Source organism: Schistocerca piceifrons, chromosome X (genome assembly GCF_021461385.2).
Source record: "Schistocerca piceifrons isolate TAMUIC-IGC-003096 chromosome X, iqSchPice1.1, whole genome shotgun sequence".
Lineage (NCBI taxonomy): Eukaryota > Metazoa > Arthropoda > Insecta > Orthoptera > Acrididae > Schistocerca > Schistocerca piceifrons.
In genome coordinates this window covers 219,483,644-219,510,150 of record NC_060149.1, presented here as the reverse complement: position 1 = coordinate 219,510,150, position 26,507 = coordinate 219,483,644, and positions in this window count along the sequence as shown.

Below are 26,507 nucleotides of genomic sequence, written 5' to 3'. Positions count from 1 at the left end.
CTAGGGATGTTTTGGAGTGTGGAAATCTGGCGTACAAACGTGTGACACAAGTCACACCCAATCATCTGACCACGTTCAAAGTCCGTGAGCTCTGTGGAGCGCTCCATTCTGTTCTTTCACGCTGTCTAATGACTACTGAGGTTGCTGATATGGAGTACCTGACAGTAGGTGTCAGCACAATGCACCTAATATGAAAAATGTATGTTTTTGGGGTGTCCGGATACTTTTGATCACATTCTATTGTTTAGATATGCATTGGTATATTAACGGTTTTTTTAAATGAAGAAATAAGTATGATGTACTCACAAGCAGCTTATGAGATGGTGTTGTTACTGATTTCTCCATTTTGGTGTGAAGAGTTAGGTGTTCTGTTTATAACGTTAATTATTAGTAGACATGTGTTATCATTAAATAATATTACAAAGTTGTGTTTGCGGCGAATCATATTCAAATCGTGAAACTTCTGAAACCTATGAACGAATCGACTGTGTTAGCCATCTACTCATATCACTTATTTTGGGAAGGTGTTGTCCGAATTGAAAACAAATCCCAAAATATCTTAGTTTCTCTGTTTCCATGTTCAGGAACAATTTGCGTCCGACGCCACGGTCGGGTAGGGCTGACCAGCCGACTATTGCGTCGCGGCGAATTACTGGACTATCTAAGCACGTGTCCAAGTCTCCCTAAAACCTTCGCTCTCACTGATGTCTCCTCCTATGGTTTCCGAATACAATTAACAGAGGTTATCCTACTTTTTTTTTCTTTGTTGAATTTCGATTCCCCCCAAAGGGGGCGGACTGGCAACAGCGGAGTATACCGCTCTTCATCCTACAGATTTTGTTTGAAAAAGGTGAAGATAATATAGAATAAAAACAGACCAGAAAATCGGAGACTTAAATGGGAACATGGCAAAAATATCGTGGAACTTAAAACATAGAACAAAGGGATGATGATGCTAATAAAATACATATGAAGCAGACAGGTAAAATAATAGACAGACAATTAAAAAACACGGCGACAGTCTGGTTTGTGCTCGCAAAAGACATAAAATTCACACCCAGCGACAGCAGGGTTTCTGTTCACAACACTTGGAAAGACGAAACAACGCTGAACATTCACTGGGACACTGCACTAAAAGGTTGGCAAATATGACATACCACAGCCGAGAGCAGGTGGGGGGAAACTGGACAGATGATGGGAAAATAAAAAAGTGGGAAAGGAGAGGAAAAGTGAAGGTGGGAGGGGGGAAAGGAGCCAATGGAGGATGAGGACCCATAAGAGGGGTGGGGGGTGCTGACCAGATGTGACAGGGAGTGGGGAAGGCAGAGGAGGGGAATACAAAAGGACTCGGGGGGGGGGGGGAGAAGGGAAGTAGGGAGAGGTCAGGCGGGGAGACAACACAGGATGGAATGTGGGGGGGGGGGGGGAGAGGGAGCCCAGGGAAAGGACGGAGGAATGGAGGGGGGGTGAGGATCAGGGTTGATAGGAGGGACAAATGGAGGGAGAGAGCGCATCATCTGGGAGGGGGAGCCACCTTGGAAAGGAGATGAAGGGTGTAGAGATGGAGGGTAGGAGGGACACAACAGTGAAGGCGTGGCAGGGGGCAGGGACAGGAGAGGAGAGGAGCAACCAGGGGGTCAGGGGGATCAAGGTGGCGGGAGGTGTAGAGTATGTGGATATGTACGAGGAATAGGAGCTGATGGGGGAAAGGAATGAGGTCATAGAGGATCCGCATGGGGGACGGGAGGCGTATACAGAAGGCGAGGCAGAGTGCATGACACTCTAGGATCTGGAGGGACTTATAGAATTTGGGGGGGGGGGGGGGGCAGATATCCAGGCGGGACTGGCACAACAGAGGATGGGACGGATTAAGGATTTGTAGGTGTGGAGGATGGTAGAGGGGTGCAACCCCCATGTCTGGCCAGAGAGGAGTTTGAGGAGTCAGAGGCAGTTGTGGGCTTTGGATTGGATGGAGTGGAGATGAGGGATCCAGGTGAGGTGATGGTCAATGGTGAGGCCAAGGTAGGTGAAGGTGTGGTTGAGGTGGACAGGACAGGCGCAGATGGTAAGGAAGACATCCAGGAGCCGGAAGGAGCGAGTGGTATGACCTACGATGACTGCCTGGGTCTTAGAGGGATTGATTTTCAGGAGCCACTGGTTACACCATGCGGCGAAAAGGTCAAGGTGATTCTGGAGAAGGCGTTGCGGCCGTTGGAGGGTAGGAGCTAGGGGTTATCCTACGGGGTACACGGTTATAGCACCAATGGGGAAACCAAACTGATGGCGAGGACAGAGGACAGTGGCTTACCTCGTCGCAAGGGATATGTATGACACGAAATGTACTGATCTCATTTCATATGGATGCATCTTGATTTGGTTCTCACCGATCTTTTCGTTGCAGTTCAGTCCTTGCACAGCGAGTGAACAAAAATATGGAAACAACAAGAGAAGTGCATGCTAACCAAGCATGCAGTAGGCGTTGTTGTATTTGACCACGAACGGCACCTGTGCAGTGCCCTCATACATTGCAAGGGTCAGTAGTGTTCAGAAAAGTGTTGTGTGTAGTTGTGGGCGCATTATGTTGGGGCTAAGTGAACTAGAACGTGGGCTAATTGTTGGCGCTCGTGTGCTGGGTGCTTTAGTAACCAAGGTAGCCGAAGTGTTTCGAGTTTCAAGATTTATACCGCATGCAGGGCAAGCGCAAAATCATCATCTGGTAAGTCACCTTGTGTGTTGAGTGATCGTGACGGACTCTCATTGAAGAGAATTTTGACGAAAAATAAGGGGATGACAGTTGCAGAAGTCTCTTGCGAACCCTCTCAGCAACAAAGCAACACTAAGTGAGCTCCAGAAGTATGCAATTACAGGGCGAGCTGGAATTCCAAAACCAGACATCAGTGATGCCAATACCCGTAACAGGAAAACGTGGTGCGAAAGCCATAAAACCTAGACGATGGAGCAATGGAAGAAAGTCATTTCGTCGGATGAGTCTTCTTTCACGCCGTTTCCATTACTGCCTAGGAGTACGTGACCCTTTTGGCTGACTAGATCCATCCCACGGTACAATGTTTGTTCTCTAGTGGTGATGTTTTCCAAGACGACAGGGCCCGTGTTCTTCCAGGACTGGTATTGCGAGCACAAGGGTGACTTTTCGCATCTCCCCTGGCCGCTACAATCAGCAGATCTCAGTATTATAGAATCTTTGCGGTCTACTTTGGAGAGAAGTATCCGCGATTGCTATTCCCCTCCATCGTCGACATCATAACTTTCCGCTATTTTGCAAGAAGAATGGTATAAGATTCCCTTGAAAACCATACAGGAACTGTATTTATCCATTCCGAGACGATTGGAATCTGTTTTGAATGCCAACGGATTTCCCACATCGTATTAGACATGGTAATGTGTTGTTTTTGGTGCTTCCATATTTTTGCCCACCCGCCGTACGCTGCCACTTCCTAGAGTGAGGTGTAAAGGTTCGTGTCACTGGCTAACGTGCTGCTGGTAGCCTGTTTAAACCTGAGTGCCCGCAGTTTTTTGACGTGTAATATTTATCACTTCAGAAAGGTTCGAGTATGTTACAATATAGTCCTTAGTTTTGGTGCATTTTAATGTATGGCACTTGATATATCTACAGTACTGGCCATTAAAATTGCTACACCAAAAAGAAATGCAAATGATAAACGGGTATTCATTGGACAAATATATTACACTAGAGCTGACATGTTATTACATTTTCACGCAATTTGGGTGCATAGATCCTGAGAAATCAGTACCCAGAACAACCACTTCTGGCCGTAATAACGGCCTTGATACGCCTGGGCATTGAGTCAAACAAAGGTTGGATGGCGCGTACAGGTACAGCTGCCCATGCAGCTTCAACACGATACCACAGTTCATCAAGAGTAGTGACTGGCGTATTGTGACGAGCCAGTTGCTCGGCCACCATTGACCAGACGTTTTAAGCTGGTGAGAGATCTGGAAAATGTGCTGGCCAGGGCAGCAGTAGAACATTTTCTGTAACCAGAGAGGTCCGTACAGGACCTGCAACATGGGGTCGTGCATTATCCTGCTGAAATATAGGGTTCCGCAGGGATCGAATGAAGGGTAGAACCACGGGTCGGCTCTGAGCACTATGGGGCTTAACTTCTGAGGTCATCAGTCCCCTAACACTTAGAACTACTTAAACCTAACTAACCTAAGGACATCACACACATCCATGCCCGAGGCAGGATTCGAACCTGCGACCGTAGCGGTCGCGCGGTTCCAGACTGTAGCGCCTAGAACCGCACGGCCACCCCGGCCGGCCAGCCACGGGTCGTAACACATCTGAAATGTAACGTCCACTGTTCAAAGTGCCGTCAATGCGTATAAGAGGTGACCGAGACGTTTAACCAATGGCATCCCATACCATCATGCCGGCTGATACGCCAGTATGGCGATGACGAATACACGCTTCCAATGTGCGTTCACCGCGATGTCGCCAAACACGGATGCGACCATTATGATGCTGTAAACAGAACCTGGATTCATCCGAAAAAATGACGTTTTGCCATTCGTGCACCCAGGTTCGTCGTTGAGTACACCATCTCAGGCGCTCCAGTCTGTGATGCAGCATCAATGATAATCGCAGCCATGGTGTCCGAGCTGATAGTCCATGCTGCTGCAAACGTCGTCGAACTGTTTGTGCAGATGGTTGTTGTCTTGCAAACGTCCCCATGTGTTGACTCAGGGATCGAGACGTGGCTGCACGATCCGCTACAGCCATGCGGATAAGGTGCCTGTCATCTCGACTGCTAGCGATACGAGGCACTTGGGATCCAGCATGGCGTCCTGTATTACCCTCCTAAACCCACCGATTCCATATTCTGCTAACAGTCATTGGATCTCGACCAACGCGAGCAGCAATGTCGCGATGCGATAAACCGCAATCGCGAGAGGCTACAATCCGACCTTCATCAAAGTCGGAAACGTGATGGTACGCATTTCTCCTCCTTACACGAGGCATCACAACAACGTTTCACCAGGCAACGCCTGTCAACTGCTGTTTGTGTATGAGAAATCGGTTGGAAACTTTCCTCATGTCAGCACGTTGTAGGTTTCGCCACCGGCGCCAACCTTGTGTGAATGCTCTGAAAAGCTAATCATTTGCATATCACAGCATCTTCTTCCTGCGGTTAAATTTCGCGATTATAGCACTTCATCTTCGTGGTGTAGCAATTGGCCAGTAGTGTAAATAACTTTGCTTCCTCTTGTCAGACATGAGGGGGGTTGGGTTGTTTGGGGGAAGAGACCAAACAGCGAGGTCATCGGTCTCATCGGATTAGGGAAGGATGGGGAAGGAAGTCGGCCGCGCCCTTTCAAAGGAACCATCCCAGCATTTTCTTGGAGCGATTTAGGGAAATCACGGAAAACCTAAATCAGGATGGCCGGACGCGGGATTGAACCGTCGTCCTCCCGAATGCGAGTCCAGTGTGCTAACACTGCGCCACCTCGCTCGGTCAGATATGAAATTATCACTCTGATTGAAAGTAATTTTGCATTATTGCACATAGTCTTGATTGCCCTATTACTCCACAAATAGCTAACGCTAAATCTGAATGTAGTCATTCAGTAACTATACTTAGGTGGCTGCAGGCACTGAACTGAAATGAACTGTCTACCTGCTGGTTCAGAACTGTCTGAGTGTCTGCAACACATCATTATTTGTGCCTATCGGCAGAAGAATTTCCATGTCCGCCAGTTCAAGGTGGAAGCAATGTAGTCCCGGTTAACAGCGCTGTCTTTTATGGCTGTCCACGTTTCGGCGGACGAATATGAGACACTGAAGGACATGGTGCTGATGCAGAAAGAGGTCCGGCTTTGTGAGTGCCATCTGGCGGCTGCTGTACAGAACTAAGAGGGGCCAGATGAGCAGCTGTGTCTGTGTGCTGCCGCCTGTCGTGGTATTTGTTGTGTTGCCCCTGCTTGGTACACAACTGCCTCCCATGGGAGGGGAACTGATGAAGGCAGCTGTCTACATTAGCATCCTGCTTCCTCTCTTGCCGGCATGAGTATTTGGTGGGTGCACGTACGTTGCACTCCCTGGAATTTGCCCACGGCACTGTGGAAAACCCGTGCAAACCAACAGTGAGTCAGCAGCCAGTCAAGCATTAGCCATTTCGACGTTCGTATGATAGTCTGAGGTGTGTGGCGCGACGCCCATTTCTATCGCTTCATAGCTGGGTGGATCCAGCTGGGACCCGCTGCTGGAGATACTAGGTGGGGCAGATGGCTGCATCGAAGGTACCCTTGGTATAGTCCTGATTCTATAAAAGGAATCAGCCTAGCCATTCTGCCAATGTGTATACGAGTGCCGTGCAGCCTCATTTGATTTTTATGGCGCTTTGCAACTCCATTAGAACATTTTGGTTTAAACATGACATTGCGGAGCTGCTCTGTGATTATGCCTGGTACCCATGTCCTCTTCCCATGCTTGTACAGAATCGTTCAGTTCAAAAAGTTTTTGCTTCGACTGCTGTCGAATCTCGGATTGTGGATGCACGTGCGGCTCTAAAATTGACATTAATATTCAACCCCAACATAAGATAACAGAAATCATAACTTGTACATACAGGTGCTCCCCTCCATCTAGCTCTGGTTTTGTGAGTGGCACATGATACCATAAGGAATGTGTGTATGTGTGTGTGTGTGTGTGTGTGTGTGTGTGTGTGTGTGTGTGTGTGTGTGTCGGGGTCTGGGGATGTCCCCATAAGATCATGCTATTTAAAAAAAGAAAACAATGTCGCAAAACGGCAGCATCTTATTGAAAGAAAACTATTATGGTGGCCCAATTAAGCGTGTAAGTACAGGTACCACACCACATAGGAGAACGGTTGAGTTAGGGGAACCTGATTTTGAGCGTCTGCCATACTCCACTGAGCAATAATTGAGCACTGGGTATGTTACCGAAATATGTCTTTATCTTTCAGAATTAAGTACACAACAAGATATCATTACAGCCTCAATCATTGACATAAAAAGAATTGAAGAATTGAAATGTGCGACAGGTATCGAAAATAAAGTGGAAACTGTCATGCATTCCGTCGTACTCGTGCTTTTCATTGGCTTCAATAACGTTTATGCCTTCAATGAGAACCAATGAGCGTTCTTGGGGAGTCTGTGGTGGAGCAGGACGGCAGCGAACACGTCTGTCAAGCATGTCCCACATATGTACAATCTATTGGCAGAACACTTAAAAAAAAAAGTGTGACAGGTCTACTAAAAAGACTGTTCGCACCAAGCTTGTCCCCTCTCTTCTGGAGAATTGCTGTGTGGTGTGGGATCCGCATCATATGGGGCTGACGGAGGACATCGAAAAAGTTCAAAGAAGGGCAGCTAGTTTTGTATTATTGCGAAATACGGAAGAGTGTGCCACAGACATGATACGTGATTGAGGTGGCAATAATTAAAACAAGGGCGTCTTATGTTGCGGCAGGATCTTCTAGTGAAATTACAATCACAACTTTCCCCTCCGATTGCGAAAATACTTTTTTTGGCGCCAACCAACATAGGGAGAAATGACCGTCAAAATAAAAATAAAATAAATAAGGCTTTACCGTACACAGAATCAACAACAAACATAAGTTTGGAATTTTCAGGCAACCTACATCCACAAGTACAACCATTCACATCAACTCAAACCACCCCCAAGCACACAAACACTCAAATTTCAGACACATCCTACACAGGCTCAACAGAACTTAAATGGACAAACTCAACTACACACAGGAACTAAATACAATACACCAAATAGCCAGAGAGAATGGATACAGCACACAAATGATAAACGAACTAAATAACAAAATTAAAAATCAAATTAAAAGAGAACAAGCCATCAACAGATCACCAGCCACAACAGAGAACCAAGAACACAAGATCCAGACAAACACATGCTACCAGCAACACCCTACATGGCACATACTAACATACAGTAACAAAAACATCCACAGGGTGGGAAACATACTGAAGAAACAAGGGCTACTCATATCATTCCGCACAAATAATACAGTGCAGATGAATCTAAGATTTAAGAACAACTCTGCAGACAAATTCTCCAAAGCTGGAATATATCAGTTAACCTGCAGTTCATGCCAGTCGGTCTACATTGGCCAAACATGCAGAAATTTCAAAACGAGGTACTACGAACACCTCAGAGCCCTAAGACGTGATAGTACACACTCCACTTTTACAGACCATCTAATACAAGAAAACCACCACCCAAAAAACATGGAGACTGATCTTAAGATCCTCAGAGAAAGCAACAGTCTCTATTAAAAGCCCACAATAGGGGACAACTACCACATACAAAAAGCAATAACACAGGGAAAGAGAGTCCTGAATGAAAATACAACAATGTGCAACAAAAAACTGTTTGGAACACTCAGTGAGCTATACAAAGGTGACTCCCCACAAAAATCATAGCAGTAAAAAAAGCTTCTGTTTTCTTTGTTCCCTCACCACTCCTCTTTCCATCTCTCTCTCTCTCTTTCTCTCTCTCACACACACACACACACACACACACACACATACACACACGTTCAAAACCAGCGCTATAACAAACAGCGGGACTGCTACGGTCGCAGGTTCCAATCCTGCCTCGGGCATGGATGTGTGTGATGTCCTTAGGTTAGTTAGGTTTAAGTAGTTCTAAGTTCTAGGGGACTGATGACCACAGTAGTTAAGTCCCATAGTGCTCAGAGCCAGCCATAACAAACACAAGACCAACGATGAACAAGAGAACAACGACAATAACATAATACTTCTCACTGAGTGTGTTGTCAGAAGTGTCTGCTCAGATCACATTTCGACACATTTTGTGTATGTGCATGAGAGGTGAAGTAGTGAGCAGAAATTTGTGTAAAACTGAGTGAAAACAATAGCAGCTGATGGAGATACCAACCAGGGACACGAAACAGGACGAAAAATGTAAGTACAGAAACGTACATAACCTCTACCTTTGAAACAGCTCTCCACAAATACGCAATAATTTTCTTCATGGCTAGTTTGCAGGTGACATGCTGTCAAAAAAACGACGAAAAAGAGCACTAAAATCGATGTATAATAATACAATTCAGTTAGCGATGTAATTTTAAGGTGAGTGTCTAAACCAAACGAAGCAAATTGCAAATATTGTGTTTCTTTGGCCTACATCAGTTAAATTATTACAAATGTGATATTGTACTTTACAGAAATAAAAAATTTGACCCACAGAAGATGACACATTGGTGTCGAAACATGTCTGGGTAAATATAAAAATAAACTAACTGTGTTTGCATAAAGCTGATTTCCAAGACAACCAAGTTTTTTAAATCGCAAACACGAAAGAACGAAAAGAGGAACTTCAAGCCTTAGTAGAATGAAAGTAAGAGCGATCAGCGCTCGCACAAAAAAATGGTTCAAATGGCTCTGAGCACTATGGGACTTAATATCTATGGTCATCAGTCCCCTAGAACTTAGAACTACTTAAACCTAACTAACCTAAGGACATCACACAACACCCAGTCATCACGAGGCAGAGAAAATCCCTGACCCCGCCGGGAGCGCTCGCACAGAATGATTCAAGAACTCGATTTTCCCACACGTCGTTCGTGAGTGGAACGGTAGAGAAACACCTTGAAGGTGGTTGGACGAACCCTCTGCCTGACACTTAATTGTCATTTTCAGAGTAATAATGTAGATGTAGAGGTAGATGCAGATGTAGATAAGGTTTAGGTCGGAACTCACCGCCAGTCATTCCATTATTTCAGTGTCAGTTTCGGAAGACACCTTGTTGACGCCCGCCAAGTAGGCTCTGGCATTAGAAGGAATTCGGGGCCACCATCGTATGTAGTAGCCATTGCATGGTTCAACAGGATCTGTTCGATGTATTGCCTGGCGGTAAGGCGACCATGGACAACGGCAAGATCCGTTTGGCTGTCAACTCTGAAGCCTCGCCACACATCACAGAAGCTTGGAAATGTGTCCATTTCCCGTACAATATTTGGCAGGTACCGCTCACTGCAGATCTCCGCACACTAACACGGCCATCATCCTGTGTCAGAAGATATCTGGACTCGTCTGTGAATAACACGTTTCGCCAGTCACAAAATTGCCTTTGACACGGGAACGGCAGAACTGACGGCGAGCTGCAAGACGTTGTCGTGTTAAGCACGATACTCGAACAGGGAGTCTAGGTCTTAAGGTCCTTTCTCGTAACCTGTTCATTACGGTCTGATCGGACATAGCGGCTCCCGTGGCCATTCTCAGATCCTCTTGTAGTGCTCTGGCGGTGTCTGTACGATACCGTAACGCAGAGGTGGGCAGATTTCGGCCTTCACGTGGGATTTTTAAGCGTCGGCGACCTTGTCCTACTCGCCTAGTGTAATGACCTGTCTGCCTGTAGCGTTTCTTCAACCTATGGATGGCACATGGAGAGGCACTGGTATCTGTAGCAACACGACCGAAAGTCCACCCTTTTCGGACTTACAACTTTCACTGCATTAAGATATCGCATTGCATGTGTTCGGTTGAATACAACGTCCTCAAATGACAAAAAATGGTTCAAATGGCTCTGAGCACTATGGGACTTAACTTCTGAGGTCATCAGTCCCCTAGAACTTAGAACTAGTTAAACTTAACTAACCTAAGGACATCACACACATCCATACCCGAGGCAGGATTCGAACCTGCGACCGTAGTGGTCGCGCGTTTCCAGACTGTAGCGCTACAAATGACAACTGCCACCTGTGTACCTCACGAGAAAACACAGGGACCACGGTAATCACTCCCTTCCGAGGGGTCACCTGACCCTGTAATGCATGACACAGTCAATATATATCGAATGATTTTAATTGTTGTCTGCATTAAAAGGGAAGGTCTGAAGCCACACAGTAAGACCACAGGTACCGCCTATATCAAAATAGATTTGACATACCGTATTTTGATATACGTATTCCCCTCATTCTTTTGAACAGTGTGTTAATGAAGGGGCTCATCTGTCGACAACATAAACCAGCTGTCGCTATAAAAGTTTGGTTTGTCACTATCAAACATCAGACAAATGAATTATCCACTGAAATAAGTACGCAAACATTCAGTAAGTGGCAAGAGGATCGTAATTCTGAAATTTAACCCTGACACAGGTGGATGGACATATAAAATCATAACGAGCAAAGATGTCGCAGATACATCCAATGATTGTGAGAATGGCTAGTGGTTAAAGGTGGTTAAAGAATGAATCCGGAAACTAAATACGAACACTAGTATAATCGCCAAAGTGCGTCATAGAAGCAATTAGCTGGCTGCAAATGTTAAAATTGTGCATTGTAAGTTAACTACACTCAGGCTCATAAATGAAGGATAATTGCAGAATGTGGTGCCACACATCGTGGCACTACACAAAACTGGTGCTAATATCATAGGCACATAGGGAACACACACGACACAGATCTGTAAGTTGAGAAAAACCGTCCCGAAACACATGTGCTACAAAACGCCACTGTTTCCTGCCCATCTACCCCGATATCAATATGGGATACGATCACCATACACACGTACACAGGCCGCACAACTGTTGGCATACTCTGGATCAGGTGGTCGAGCAGCTGCTGGGGTATAGCCTCCCATTCTTACCCTAGTGCCTGTCGGAGCTCCTGAAGTGTCCTAGGGGTTTGAAGACGTGCAGCGATACGTCGACCAAGAGCATCCCAGTCGTGCTCGATGGGGTTTAGGTCTGTAGAACAGACAGGCAACTCCATTCGCCTGATAGCTTCTGTTTCAAGGTACTCCTCCACGATGGCAGCTCGGTGGGGCCGTGCGTTATCATCCATCAGGAGGAAGGTGGGACCCACTGCACCCCTGAAAAGGCGGACATAATGGCGCAAAATGACGTCCCGATACACCTGACCTGTTACAGTTCCTCTGTCAAAGACATGCAGGAGTGTACGTGCACCAATCATAATCCCACCCCACACCATCAAACCACAACCTCCGTACAGCTCCCCTTCAAGAACATTAAAGGGTTGGTATCTGATTCCTGGTTCACGCCAGATGAAAACCTGGCGAGAATCATTGTTCAGACTCACTGGACTCGTCCGCGAACATAACCTGCGACCACTGTTCCAATGACCACGTGCTGCGTTCTTGACACCAGGCTTTACGGGCTCTCCTGCGACCAGGGGTCAGTGGAATGCACCTTGCAGGTCTGCAGGCGAATAAACCATGTCTGTTCAGTCGTCTGTAGACTGTGTGTCTGGAGACAACTGTTATAGTTTCTGCGGTAAGGTCCCGAGCAAGGCTACCTGCAGTACTCTGTTGCCGTCTGCGGGCACTGATGGTGAGATATCGGTCTTCTTGTGGTGTTGAACACTGTGGACGTCCCATACCGTAGCGCCTGGAAACGTTTCCTGTCTGCTGGAATCGTTGTCATAATCGTGAGGTCACACTTTGTGGCGCACGGGGGCCCGTGCTACGACCGGCTGTGTTTGACCAGCCTCCAGTCGCCCTAGTATTCTACCCCTCATACCGTCATCAATATGTGTTCTTTGAGCCATTTTCAACACACAGTCACCATTCGCACGTCTGAAAACGTCTGCACACTTACTCGCTGCACCGTGCTCTTACATGCACCAACACACCTCTGCGTATGTGGACTGCTGCCAGCGCCACCATGTGACGACCGGAGGTCAAATGCACCGCGTGGTCATACACCGAGGTGATTAAAACCCGCGAACCGCCCACCAGAGCGTTGTTTCACCATGTATCAGCATTATCCTCAATTTATGAGCATGAGTGTAGATTCACATCCCCCTCGATTCAGCGACTGCCTCCTCTGTTCATTTTTTCACTCATTTACAGTGAGTGAGGAAGATAGCGGCAGTAACTGCTAAAGATTGAGTCCAGCTCACCCTTTGTACCTAGTTCTAATATTGAGGCATCCTTCTGTGCTATGCCTTCGCAGCAAGCATGTACACTCTTCGGCGTCTACAAAGCAAATCTACTCTCTCCCATCACCTGACAGAAAGTGTCGTCTCTCAACTCCTCAAAACTAGGCTCTTTCTGCCAGTGTAGGGATCTCATCGTTCAATTGCAGTAGACCTTGCGATTTCCAATCGATAACAGTTTTCTAAAGAAGTTTAAGAAATTCCTACTTTCACAGATTTTGTCATGGTTAACTAATGATAGTCTGGTGTGGGGAGGAAGACAGAAAATCTCTCTCACTGCGTGACAGGTTTCTTCCTTTGACCAACTGAAGGGCTTACAAGTAGACACAGATGGGAATGCAGCCCTTCTAGAGAAATAATTATTGTGAGCCAGTCAGAGTGCCTGTTACTAGCATTTTAAACGAATATTGTTTCATGGCATGACTGCAGAAACATGGCCAGTCTCATGCTTTGCCATTCTGGAGACTACTCTTGACTTCACGTGTTATCTTTCTAAAAGGTTTCCTTCAGGTGGCTCTCACAATAGAGTTTTATGGCAGATAGACCACCCTAAGTTGCCTGCTGCACTGAGATGGGCCGTAACAAATTCCCTGTCTGCTACCTACTCTGAACACATTTATAATCCCTCCTGCTTCTCTTAATTAAATTTATATGTTACGTGAGCCAGCTAGAAAACTTTCAAAGCTGCGTGATATAAAAGGGTGCCCTCTCAATAATAAAAGGAAGGAAGAGAACAAGTAATTAGCTGAGCGATCACTGGCAGTATTGAATATGCTGCAATGTTAAAGGATCAAATACATTAACGATTGAGATGTGAGTATTACATCATCAAATACGTTGCAAAACAATTTGCTAATAAACTACCATGTAACACAGTGGCCAAGTTTCACGTGAGTAAGTTATTAGGATGTTAATTATTTCTGAAGTCCCTGATTCCTAGTCCAAGAACTTTGCGAAGTTAATCTGTGCATGGTGTCTGTCATTTATTTGTCCTGATTAAATGCTGCTTTTGTCATGTGCTAAATTAAGTTCCATGTTAATGTAATTTTTTGACTTGTACATGCTGAGAATGTTTACAAATAAACATAAATTAACGTTTCCAGAATGAGATTTTCACTCTGCAGCGGAGTGTGCGCTGATATGAAACTTCCTGGCAGATTAAAACTGTGTGCCCGACCGAGACTCGAACTCGGGACCTTTGCCTTTCGCGGGCAAGTGCTCTATCATATCAGCGCACACTCCGCTGCAGAGTGAAAATCTCATTCTGGAAACATCCCCCAGGCTGTGGCTAAGCCATGTCTCCGCAATATCCTTTCTTTCAGGAGTGCTAGTTCTGCAAGGTTCGCAGGAGAGCTTCTGTAAAGTTTGGTAGGTAGGAGACGAGGTACTGGCAGAAGTAAAGCTGTGAGTACCGGGCGTGAGTCGTGCTTCGGTAGCTCAGTTGGCAGTTCCGTTTCAGCCGCGCTCGCGAGTGGCCGCTGTTAACTGTTCCGCTCCACTTCAGTGTTTACATCGCTATACTTGGGCTTCGCCGAGTGCCGTCCGTCCGTTAATCTCCGTGTTCGTTCCTGTTCCTTGTGATCTGATCGCTCTTTCTGGTCTTGCTGCTGCTACTTGGAATTTCGGTTGTTTAACCGAAATTGCTTCGCTGGATTAACCATGGCTACAAACCTCAGGAAGAACACTCTGGTATTTGCTTTTGACAAAGAATCTCGTCCTGTTCAGCCGACATCCCCGGAAATAGATGACTGGATTACACAGGTAATTGGTCTAAATTCTGAAACCGTTCATACCTGGCAACTGGATCAGGAAAAATACTGTGTTTTTGTCAAGTTAATCAGTGCTTCGACTGTTGATAAAGTGTTACGAAAGTGGGGCTATGAAGTAGATTTTGTGCATAGAAATGGTTATAAAAGTAAGGTTTCCGTCTATAGAGCGGACATTCATTACAAAACCGTTCGTGTCTTGAATCTCCCCATTGAAATTGAAAATGATAAGATTAAGGAAGCTCTTTTAAACTACGGAGACGTTAAATCAATTGCAAATGAAAGATGGTCGCCTCGCTTTAAACTGCAGTGTTTTAACGGGGTCCGCTGTGTAGAGATGGACGTTAAGACGAATATTCCGTCTCACATAACTGTTTGTGGGTATAAGGCACAAATTGTTTATACAGGTCAGGAAGCTACATGTCATATATGTAACGAAACCGGCCACTTCAGACAGGAATGTCCGCGGCGAACTGTTGTGCTTAAAAGTAATTTGATACAGCGTCAGAAGCTTACCTTAAATGATCTGTTACCAAAGAATAGCCCGGAACAACTGGTTGAGGATGTTAACGCAGCGGGACAAGCTGATGTCTCCCTTCACGATAACAGTCAATTTCCCCCGTTAACAACAAAAGGAAACCCCGTTGCCACTACTCGTGAAACTGAAATGCAACCGAAAAAACGACCTCTGGAGATAACTGATAGTTGTTCAGAGGACGAGCTGTCTTGTCCCACTCCCTCACTTCGCAAGCAAAAACAGTGCGGTGAGAAGGCAGAGGAACCTGAAGGCAAAATGCGAATGGAAACTAATGAACAGAAAGATAATACACATACGGTACCAGAAAATGAAAGGGGTGTAAGCAGCATTAATTTGCAAGAAACAACAGGTGCAGTAGCCGATTGCAAAGATCAGAATCTATCTGTTAATAAACAAATTCAGGGAGAGGATGCAAAACTGCAGTCTCCATTTGTTTCCCTCGATCAGAAAGTGAGAGAAATTAATAAAGAACGAGGAAGTGGTGGCCAAACTGAAATCACGGTCAACACCTCAGGGCAGGCGCCGGCAACCGAAATTGCTAAAGCGTCTGCTGCTGCTCCAGATAAGCCGCGAAGTAAAATACCGACGCAACCAAATGAGAATGTAGCTCGTAACCAAGGGAAGGGAAAATCCAGTAGGGGCGACCCAAACCCAAAGAATGTTCAGTCCGAAACGGTCGTACACGAATCACTGGAGGAAAAATCAGAAAGTTTACCAGGAAATCAGTCTGCTTGCGGTACAAGAGAAAACATCAGAACTAGAAAAAAAACGGGACAGTAACTAATAAACTGATTGAAGTGTTATTCCATGTTCAGCCTTCCGAGAAAACTGTTACAGCTTAACTGAACCCTGAACCACAGTAAACTAAATTAGTTCAACAAAACAACTACATAGTGACAGCACAATGACGCAATCTTATTCTGTCACCACTATAAACATAAATAAAATCACGACCGGTTTGAAATTATCGGCCCTTAAGGAATTTTTGTACGAATCCGCGACTGATATTGCCCTGTTACAAGAAGTTCTAATTTCGGATTTGGTAATTCCCGGTTTTGTCAGTTACATAAATGTATCTCCCGAAACAAGTGTTGGAACAGCTATTTTGGTAAGGGAAGGGATTACAGTAAGCGAGGTGGAACGACTGGAATCCGGAAGGGGAATAGGACTAAATATCTATGATGTGACTATCATCAACTTGTACGCCCCTTCAGGAAGTTCTCATCGAGCTGACAGGGCACGTTTCTTCAAAGACGACTTGATATACTTGTTAAGGAAATCACCAAGACAGTTATTACTTGGAGGTGATTTTAATTGTGTTTTAAATCGAAAAGATCAGTTACCTAATTTTAATTTCTCAAGTGAACTAAAACAATTAGTTACTGGTTTAGAATTAAAGGATATATGGGAAATCAAATACCCCTCCATTGTTGAGTTCACTTATGTCACGGCAACATCACGTAGCAGGATTGATAGACTATATATTTCTAAAAATCTTGTAACTTCCGTGACAAAAGTAGAAACCATTCCTACGTACTTTTCAGACCATTCAAGTGTCTTAGCTTGCATAAATCTAACAAGACAGCCGGTTCGCCGATTCAAGAATCAGTGGAATTTGAACACTTCCTTGTTAGTTAATCATGATTTAGAAGATCTGATTAAAGAAACATGGGCAATATGCCTGCGAGCCCGTAGTAGATATGCCACTGCTATTGACTGGTGGGTTAAAATGGCAAAGCCAAAGTTGAGGAAAGTTCTTATTCAATACAGTGCCCAGAGCGCAAGGGAAATGAAATGCACTATAGAGTATTACTATTCCGTTTTGAGAGATCTATATGATCAAGTCTCAGCAGGTTCCTCACTTCGGATAGCAGACATCAAAAAAGTCAAAGCCAAGTTACTTAATATCAAGAGAAGTCAAATGGAAGGGTTGAAAATAAAATCGAAGGCAAATTCGGTGTCAGCAGATGAAACTACTTCCCTATATCATTTAGTGAAGCATACGAAAAACGGGAGAAGGACTTTTATTGAAGAAATTCGAACAAAACACGGCACGATTCTCAGCACCCAGCAGGATATCATGGACGAGATTTATCGCTATTATTGCGAGCTATATTCTGTACATCAAAGTAGTGATGCTTCCTTGGAAGAATTCCTTGACATCCTAGCCCCACAGCTGACAGAAGATGACAACGAAAATTTTCTCGAGGTTGTCAGTGAAGAAGACGTGTATGAGACTCTGTGCGCCTCGCCACCAAAAAAATCCCCAGGACCGGATGGTCTGCCAGCAGAATTTTACATCCGTTACTGGCCAATAGTGGGTGCGAAAATCACGGACATTGTAAATGAGGTTATTCAGGGTAAAATGATTCCGGCTGAGTTTAAGGAGAGTAAAATTGTTCTGGTGCCAAAAAATAATGGAAACAAAGATTTAAATAATTTTCGTCCAATTTCACTGCTGAATTCTGATTATAAATTAATAGCTAGAATAATAAACAAGAGAATTTCATGCCTTACAGATAAAATTATTAGTCAACATCAGAACTGTGCGCAAGGCAGAACCATTTTTCAAAATCTAGCGGAATTCAGGGATATCATTGCAATAACTTCTGTAACAAACATAAAGTGTGCTTTATTGTTTTTAGATTTTTATAAGGCGTTCGATGTAGTAAACCATGAATATCTTCTACAGACATTGAAGAAAATAGGTTTCAACGATAGGGTTATACAGTTGATTAAGAACATAGCAACTGGAATAAATGCTAAAATAGCGGTGAATTGTCAACAATCCAGGCCGATGAAAATACAACGAGGTGTTCCTCAAGGAAGTCCTCTGTCCATGTCGCTCTTCGCAATTTCGCTGGGACCTTTCCTCCGACATGTCCATGCTACATTAAAAGGCTTAACATTATCAGGAAACAAAACAGTTATAAGAGCCTATGCTGACGATATAGGGGTCATTATAAGGAATAATGACGAGGTAACCACGCTAGCAACAGTGATTGATTCGTACTGTAGAGCATCTGGAGCCAATGCAAACGGAAAAAAAAGTAAGATGTTAAATCTCAGAGGTTTTGATAATATCAACGTCGAGTGGGCAAACTTAGTCCGACAACATAAAACACTTGGGATCACCCTGACAGCATGCCCTATGAAAATGACGGCTTTAAATTGGAAAGTTGCAGCAGATAAAGTGCAAGGAGCCATTGTAGAGAATTTAACTCGATATATGAACCAAGTTCAAAGAACACAGTATATCAACTCATGCATCCTTGCTAAGGCTTATTATACTGCCCAGCTGTTTCCAATACCGAGAATGATAGCGAGGAGAATAATGTCCAACATCACAAAATTTTTGTGGAGAGGTGAAGTGTTCAGAGTATCTGCTAAAGTAGCCACTTTAGATCCTAAAAATGGTGGACTAGGATTAATTGATATAACGGATAAAGCCTCTGCTCTTTTTATCAAAAGGCAAGTTAATTTAATAAGAGACTCGCGAGAAAGCATAACCAGCCAACTTTTCGACATCATTAAACCTCCAAGCCTGCTTCCCCCGATTGACGTGCAGAATATCAACAGTCGCTTACAGCACGTGAGGATTTTCTATGTTGAGTTTAGTTATGTCAGTGTCGAACTCAGGCAGTCCCGACACTTAACATCGAGAGCCATAATGCGGGAACGAAAGAAAAGCGAAGGAAGAAACAAAATAGAACGACAGTTTCCAAACATTGAGTGGACTGAGATTTGGAAAAACATTAGTTCTAATGTGCTCACGTCTAATATAAAAACGTCATGGTACAAGACAGTTAACAACATAGTTAGCACCAATGAAAGACTGCACGCAATCGGACTCTGTGAAACAAATTTATGTCAACAATGTCATCTAGTTGACACAGTAATTCATCGATATACTTGCAGTGGTCACATGAATAGTTGGAAGTGGATCCGGGAGCAAATAGCTCTGATTACAAGAACATCCCCTGAGTATATATCGCTGTCATTGATACACAGGCCTGAAGCACGCTATTTCCCAGAAGCAAAAAATAACGCTGTGTACTGGTTGCTGGGAAATTTTGTTAACTACGTCCTTAACAAATTAGGATCCGATAGCATCATAGAGCTCAAGGTACACATGCTGTGGGAGTTCCACAAGATTAGAAGCTATTCGAATCACAAGAAAAAGTTCGGTAATATGCTAAAAATTGTATTTGAAAGAATGGGCATTGGTTAATATAAAAAAGAAGACTGTGTTGACAGTGATGTATTGTAGTTACCTTAAGGATACTATTTAAGATTTTACAGTATATTGATGATGTGTGCTTTCTCTACTTCAGAGAGTAGTTTTTTGAAATTTATAATCTAATGTACAGAACTTATGTGACATTGAGATTGTGTGTCTAATAGTGCCAAACACAAATCATGAAAGGTGCATTATTGGCTTATACTAGAAATTTGGAAATAGACAGTTTTTATAGAAACCTCCTTATCGATTGGTTAAAACCATAAGATACTATCCGATAAATGTAATATTCAATGGCTGGCACATTGCCCTGTTCATTTTTGCAGTGAAAGACTGATTATATAGATCTGATCACTTCAAATACTTAGATTCAATTTATGTCCAGAAAGTGTAGTTGGAAGGCTAGTCAACTTTATTATATATCTCCTTTCCGCCATTCTCAAGTATTTATGTTTAATTTAATTCTTTCTGGTGATTTAGTCAGTAACACAATCTTCTGTTGTCTTTCCTTAATGTCAGCGCAATTGAAATGATCAAACCGCTTTGTTTAAATAACTTCATGTATGTATAACTAGTATGTATTTGCAATGTGTAACATTGCTTTTTTTTAATAAAGGTTTTATAAAAAAAAAAAAAAAAGTTGATAGAGCACTTGCCCGCGAAAGGCAGAGGTCCCGAGTTCGAGTCTCGGTCGGGCACACAATTTTAATCTGCCAGGAAGTTTCATAAATTAACGTGATACAAGATTTTAATTCAGCAGTTAGTGAACCCCTATCACCTTGCAGCATATGGTAAATATTTTTTGCCAAGCCGAACAACCAGAGCTCATTTACTAGGACCACACCTTTGACATAATTGAATCCATTGCGCCCAGTTCTAAATTTAGTATATCGGTTCTTTGAGGAGCTATCTGCCTCTCAGTAGTCTAGCTGATGCAGCTCCTTAGGACAGACAGAATGCTCATGTTCATAGCTCAGTTGGCACTTGGCATAAATGTCTTTACTGTGCCAGGATTTGAACTGAAATTTCTGACACAGGATTTACATAAATGATCCCCTGTGACATGAATTCGTAATTAGTGGTAATATTTTGACGGATAGTTACAAATTTTTTGTATTGGTTCTTCATCGCATTTAAAATTAAATTTAGCATCTTAAGTTTCTGGCACATGTGACTAACTCATACTTCTTTCAGCTGCTGCAATATATTTTGTGGATTCTGTTCCATTTCGATGTCGTCGTTCGGCGTTTCTACCACCGTTGCAAATTTTGGAGTGGGTATATGTGTGAACAGTGTCAAAATAGCGTCAGGAGAGTTTGTTAACTGAGATAGTTTTAGCGAAAATTTTGTCTGAGTTAATGAACGACTGCGAATAGGGAATCAAATAAGGGTAGAGAGAGAATCGAAGAAGTAATCGCGTAGAAAACTCAAAGAGATTCTGGTCATACATAAAGCACACCAGTGGCAAGACGCAATCAGTACCTTCACTGCGCGATAACAACGATGAAGTCGCTGATGACAGTACCACTAAAGCAGAGTTATTAAACATGATTTTCCGAAACTCCTTCACGAAAGAAGACGAAGTAAATATTCCTAAATTCCAATCAAGAACAACTACCAAGATGAGAAACATAGAAATAGATATCCTCGGTGTCGCAAAGCAGCTTAAATCACTTAATAAAAGCAAGGCTTCTGGTCCAGATTGTATACCGGTCAGGTGTCTCTTAGAGTATGCTGATACAATAGCTCCATATTTAGCAATTATCTACAACCGCTCGCTCACAGAAAGATCCGTACCTAAGGACTGGAAAATTGCTCAAGTCACACCAATACCCAAAAAGGGAAGTAGGAGTAATCCGTTGAATTACAGGCCCATATCACTAACGTCGATTTGCAGTAGGGGTTTGGGACATATACTATATTCGAACATTACGAAGTACCTCGAAGGAAACGATTTATTGGCACGTAGTCAGCACGGATTCAGAAAATATCGTCCTTGCGAAACACAACTAGCTCTTTATACTCATGAAGTAGTGAGTGCTATCGACAGGGGATGTCAAATTGATTCCATATGTTTAGATTTCCTGAAGGCTTTCGTCGCCGTTCCTCACAAGCGTCTTCTAACCAAACTGCGTGCCTATGTAATATCGCCTCAGTTGTGCGACTGGATTCGTGAGCCGGCCGCGGTGGTCTAGCGGTTCAGGCGCTCGGTCCGGAACCGCGTGACTGCTACGGTCGCAGGTTCGAATCCTGCCTCGGGCATGGATGTGTGTGATGTCCTTAGGTTAGTTAAGTTTAAGTAGTTCTAAGTTCTAGGGGGCTGATGACCATAGTGCTCAGAGCCATTTGAACCATTTTTTTGGATTCGTGATTTCCTGTCAGAAAGGACACAGTTCGTAGTAATAGACGGAAAGTCATCGCGTAAAACAGAAACAATATCCCCAGGGAAGTGTTAAAGGCCCTCTACTGTTCCTGATCTATATTAACAAATAGGAGACAATCTCAGTAGCCGTCTTAGATTGTTTGCAGATGATGCTGTCATTTACCGTCTTGTTAAGACATCAAATGACCAAAACGAACTTCAAAATGATTTAGATAAGAAATCTGAATGGTGCAAAAAGTGAAAATGGACCCTGAATAAAGAAAAGTGTGTAGTTATTCACATGAGTACTAGAAGAAATCAACTAAATTTCGATTACGCTTTAAGTAACACAAATCTTAAGGGTGTAAATTCAACTAAATACTTAGGAATTACAATTACAAACACCCTAAATTGGAACGATCACATAGATAATTTTGTGGTTAGAGCCAGCCAAAGACTGCGATTCATTGGCAGAACACTTAGAAGGTGCAACAGGTCTACTAGAGAGACTGCCTGCACCACGCTTGTCCGCCCTATTCTGGAGTATTGCTGTGCGGTGTGGGATCCGCATCAGATGAGACTGACGGATGACATCGAAAAAGTACAAAGAAGGGCAGCTCGTTTTGCATTATCGCGAAGTAGGGGAGATAGTGCCACAGACATGATACGTGAATTTGAGTGGCATTATTTAAAACAAAGGCGTTTTTCGTTGTGACGGGATATTCTCATGAAATTTCAATCACCAGTTTTCTCCTCCGACTGCGAAAACATTCTGTTAGCACCCACCTACATGTGGAAAAATGATGATCACAATAAAAAAAGAAAAATCAGGGCTCGCACAGAAAAATTTAAGTGCTCGTTTTTCCCGCGCGCCGTTCGAGAGTGGAACGGTAAAGAGACAGCTTGAAGGTGCTTCATTGAACCCTCTGCCAGGCACTTTATTGTGAATAGCAGAGTAATCACGTAGATGTAGATGTAGATGTGAAGCAGATCATAGTAGAGAGGAGAATGATGTAGCAGGAGAGGAAGGAAATGACACTGCACAGTGAGCAGATGTGAACGAGCGAGGGGATGTTTTTGGTAAGTGAAACAGTGCAGAAATTAGGGAAGAGAGGTCTGAGGACTGCACGGATGAAAACAAGGTGATGCCGCTAAATGTAGACTCACATGTGAATGGTGGATCCTTCAGTGAGGAAGACATCATAGGTCAGATATTGCCACACCTAGTAATACTGAGTTGAGCCTGTCCCAGAGCATCATTAGAAAATCCGGTTGGAGGGCAAGCTGTATTTGATATTTTGCTCATGACTATTGTGTGAGAGAGCCAAGATATAAGACAGAGTAAGAAGATGCTGGATAAAATAAGTAAAGAGATAATGGATGTGAAAATGCAGTGTGCGGAGATTAAGCAGACGTTGGCTAGGCAGGAAGTATGGTTAGCAGAAATTGGATCCCAGAGATGATTCTGATCTCACAGCAACGTCTTAGCGATGTGGAACATCGTCAGGACAAGCAAGCAAATCGTATCGAAACTGTGGAGAAGCGCATTGACGGAACTGAAAAGAGGATTAGTCACTTACTGGATAAAATAGAAAATCAATTTTGCGAAGCCCCAGACCAGCAGTCACGAAATTACAGAACAAGAAGGGCGAAAATCGGTTGGAATATGTCCGGTACCAATAGCAGAAACTGCGGAGGCACAAGTACCTCTTGCTTGCAAGCACGATTAGGAGGAATTGAACTGTAGGCAACAGAAGAAGAGCGATCACCTGGCTAGAGATTACGGAGCCTTCAAGGCAAAGGTTGCGCGGGTGTTGGGATGGCAAGAAAAGGAAAGTGGCGCATATAACTGTGTACCGCTCGGCAGAAGTCACACTCGAGAAACTGGAAATGTTGATTCACGGTATATTTATCGGTGGGGAAGTTTTCCTGACTCATGAGGATTTGGGGAGAGAAGATGTTCACCAGCAGAGAGTAGAAGAAGAATATGAGATGAGGAGTAATCCCACTAGAAACGTTTTCTCGTGCCATCGAAATTTCATGCATTGTCCGCCTGCTTAGCTTGGCGATAATGTGCTCGGCTCTCATGCAAGCGGGCCCAGGTTAGATTCCCGACCGGGTTCCAGATTTTCTCCGCTCGAGGACTGGGTGTTGTGTTGTCCTCATCATCATTTCCTCCTCATCACTGGCGCACAAGTCGCCCAATGTGGCGTCGAATGAAATAAGACTTTCACTTGGCGGCAGAACTTCCCCGAATAGGGGCCTCCCGGCCAACGATGCCATACGCTCATTTCCATTTTTTTCATGAATTCAGGGATAGCAGTAACCCATTACTTCGTAAAGCGTGGAATGAACGATCTGACAGTATTTACCACCCTTGTGGCCATTACGGTACAAGCTACAATTTCTGTGCTGTTATTTTGAAGGGTAAACCACAACGAGGAAGAGTCACTTCATAAAGCGAATTGAAGGAGACGTTTTTGGCAGACTACCGGCCAAGGGTGATGTACGAGAGAATGAAGAATAAAATCATAATAGGAAGAATTTTAGAAGGATCTTGTTTCTGGAGCTCCGTCAAATTGTTTGAGGCAGTGCTTAAGGAAACACCGTTTCTTGACACTCCATGTAGTCCATCAGAAATTATACGGCATTGATTCATAAAACTAACAGCAAACTATCAGCATGTTCATGGAGGACATTGTGGAGAAGACATAGAATCAGTTAAGAGTCTACTTCAAGAATTATAATTTGTGCATGGAGAAGAAACTGCACGAGAAACATCAGAGGAATCAGAAAATAATCATGTCAAGCCGCAGTGTACCTACAAAAGTTGTGGAGATGATCGATTTCGACTGCATGGAGTAGGGCAGTTTCGCCCATAACAACCCGATCGCGAAAGTTGGAACCACTACCATAGTAATAACTGACAATGATTCAGGCTAAATTTGGATGAGCCAGAGGGAACCAGACCTTTGGCTGATGTTATAGAGATACATTGTCTCAATCCAAGTAAAAACAATGATACGGGAAACGTATCATTGCAATAACAGGGCGAGACATGGGAATGGCGGTAGTGGAACCCGTAAACGACCTTGGAAACCACCAAATGAACTTGTTATGATATGAGGACATCGAAGACATGCCATTAGAACAAAGGCAAAACATACAACATTTGCAGCCGGTAATTATAGTTATGATAGGGACGATCCAACTGAGAGCTCTTCTGGATAGCGACAATCAGGGTTCCACCATCTTGGATACAGCATTCCAGCGGTACGCTGAAAACAAGCATTGGCCGTTAGTAGGGTTGAAGAAGACGAAGATCAAGGGAGCCATAGTTTGGAAGAGTACAGAAATGAACCAACAGGTGCAGCTCGAATTTTTTTGTCAAGGGCACAAACTAGAATGGGACTTCCTCGAGTGCCGAAGCTGGCCAGAAACCTGATAATAGGTAGGGATTTCATGACAGAAAATCAGTTCTGAATCTTGAATGTGCTGAAGTAATTTTGCAGAAGGAGATGCCTATGCACCTTCATTTTGAAGAGTAAGCAATTAATGCACTTCGAGAGATGACTTTTGAGTGCGACAAGAGATTCAATGAAGTACTTGCCGCGCGGGATTAGCCGAGCGGTCATGGGGGCTGCAGTCATGGGCTGTGCGGAGGTTCGAGTCTTCCCTCGGGCGTGTGTGTGTGTGTGTGTGTGTGTGTGTGTGTGTGTGTGTGTGTATGTTTATGTTTGTCCTTAGGATAATTTAGGTTGTGTGTAAGATTAGGGACTGATGACCTTAGCAGTTAAGTCCCATAAGATTTCACACCCATTTTTTTATTTATTTTTTTCTTTTGCAATGGTAACCATTTGCATGTTCAAGCATTTCGTACTCTTAACCTCACTTTGAAATCTGTTGCATACCATCTTCATGATGTGCGATTTGAATGGCTAGCCGTGTATTAACGGGCAAAGCAAACTGAGGACTTTGCCGAGATAGCTGCACCGTCATCTTTACCCCTAGGAAAGAGGGAGAGTAGAAGTAGTAGTAGTAGAAGAGGGGTTTTTGGGCGCACGACAGCAAGGTCTTCAGCGCCCGTTCAGTAACCTAGTGAGACGGATGTCAAGAAAAAAACTCAGAACATTTATATAAAACGGAACATAAAACACGGGGAATAATCATTGAAAAATATGTGATCACCCACACCGAAGCGTGGGATGAAGCAGGGCGTCAGCAGTAAAACATGGACAACACAGGAAGAAAATGGTAGAGGGAGCTAAAACACTGTAGCAGATGGAAGTGGCTGGCTGACCGCAAGGAAAAAAGGGAGGAGTCAGCCACTCTGCAATACACTAAAACCTCCAGCCTAAAAGTTTAGGCCAGAGTCCAGACACAGCACAAAACTTAAAAACCCTAGACACACACGTCTCAGCGTTAGCTAAAACACCAGGCAGATCCCCATCAACTTGTGCTTCTGCCCTTGCATCACGGTATAAAATGCAGTCTGTTAAAATGTGCCGGACAGAGATGTGCACACCACAGGCATCACAAAACGGAGGATTCTCCCGCCGTAATAAAAAGCTATGTGTGAGAGGACAGTGCCCGATCCGAAGACGTGTGAGGGCCACCTCTTCCCGCTTGTGAAACCGGCAAG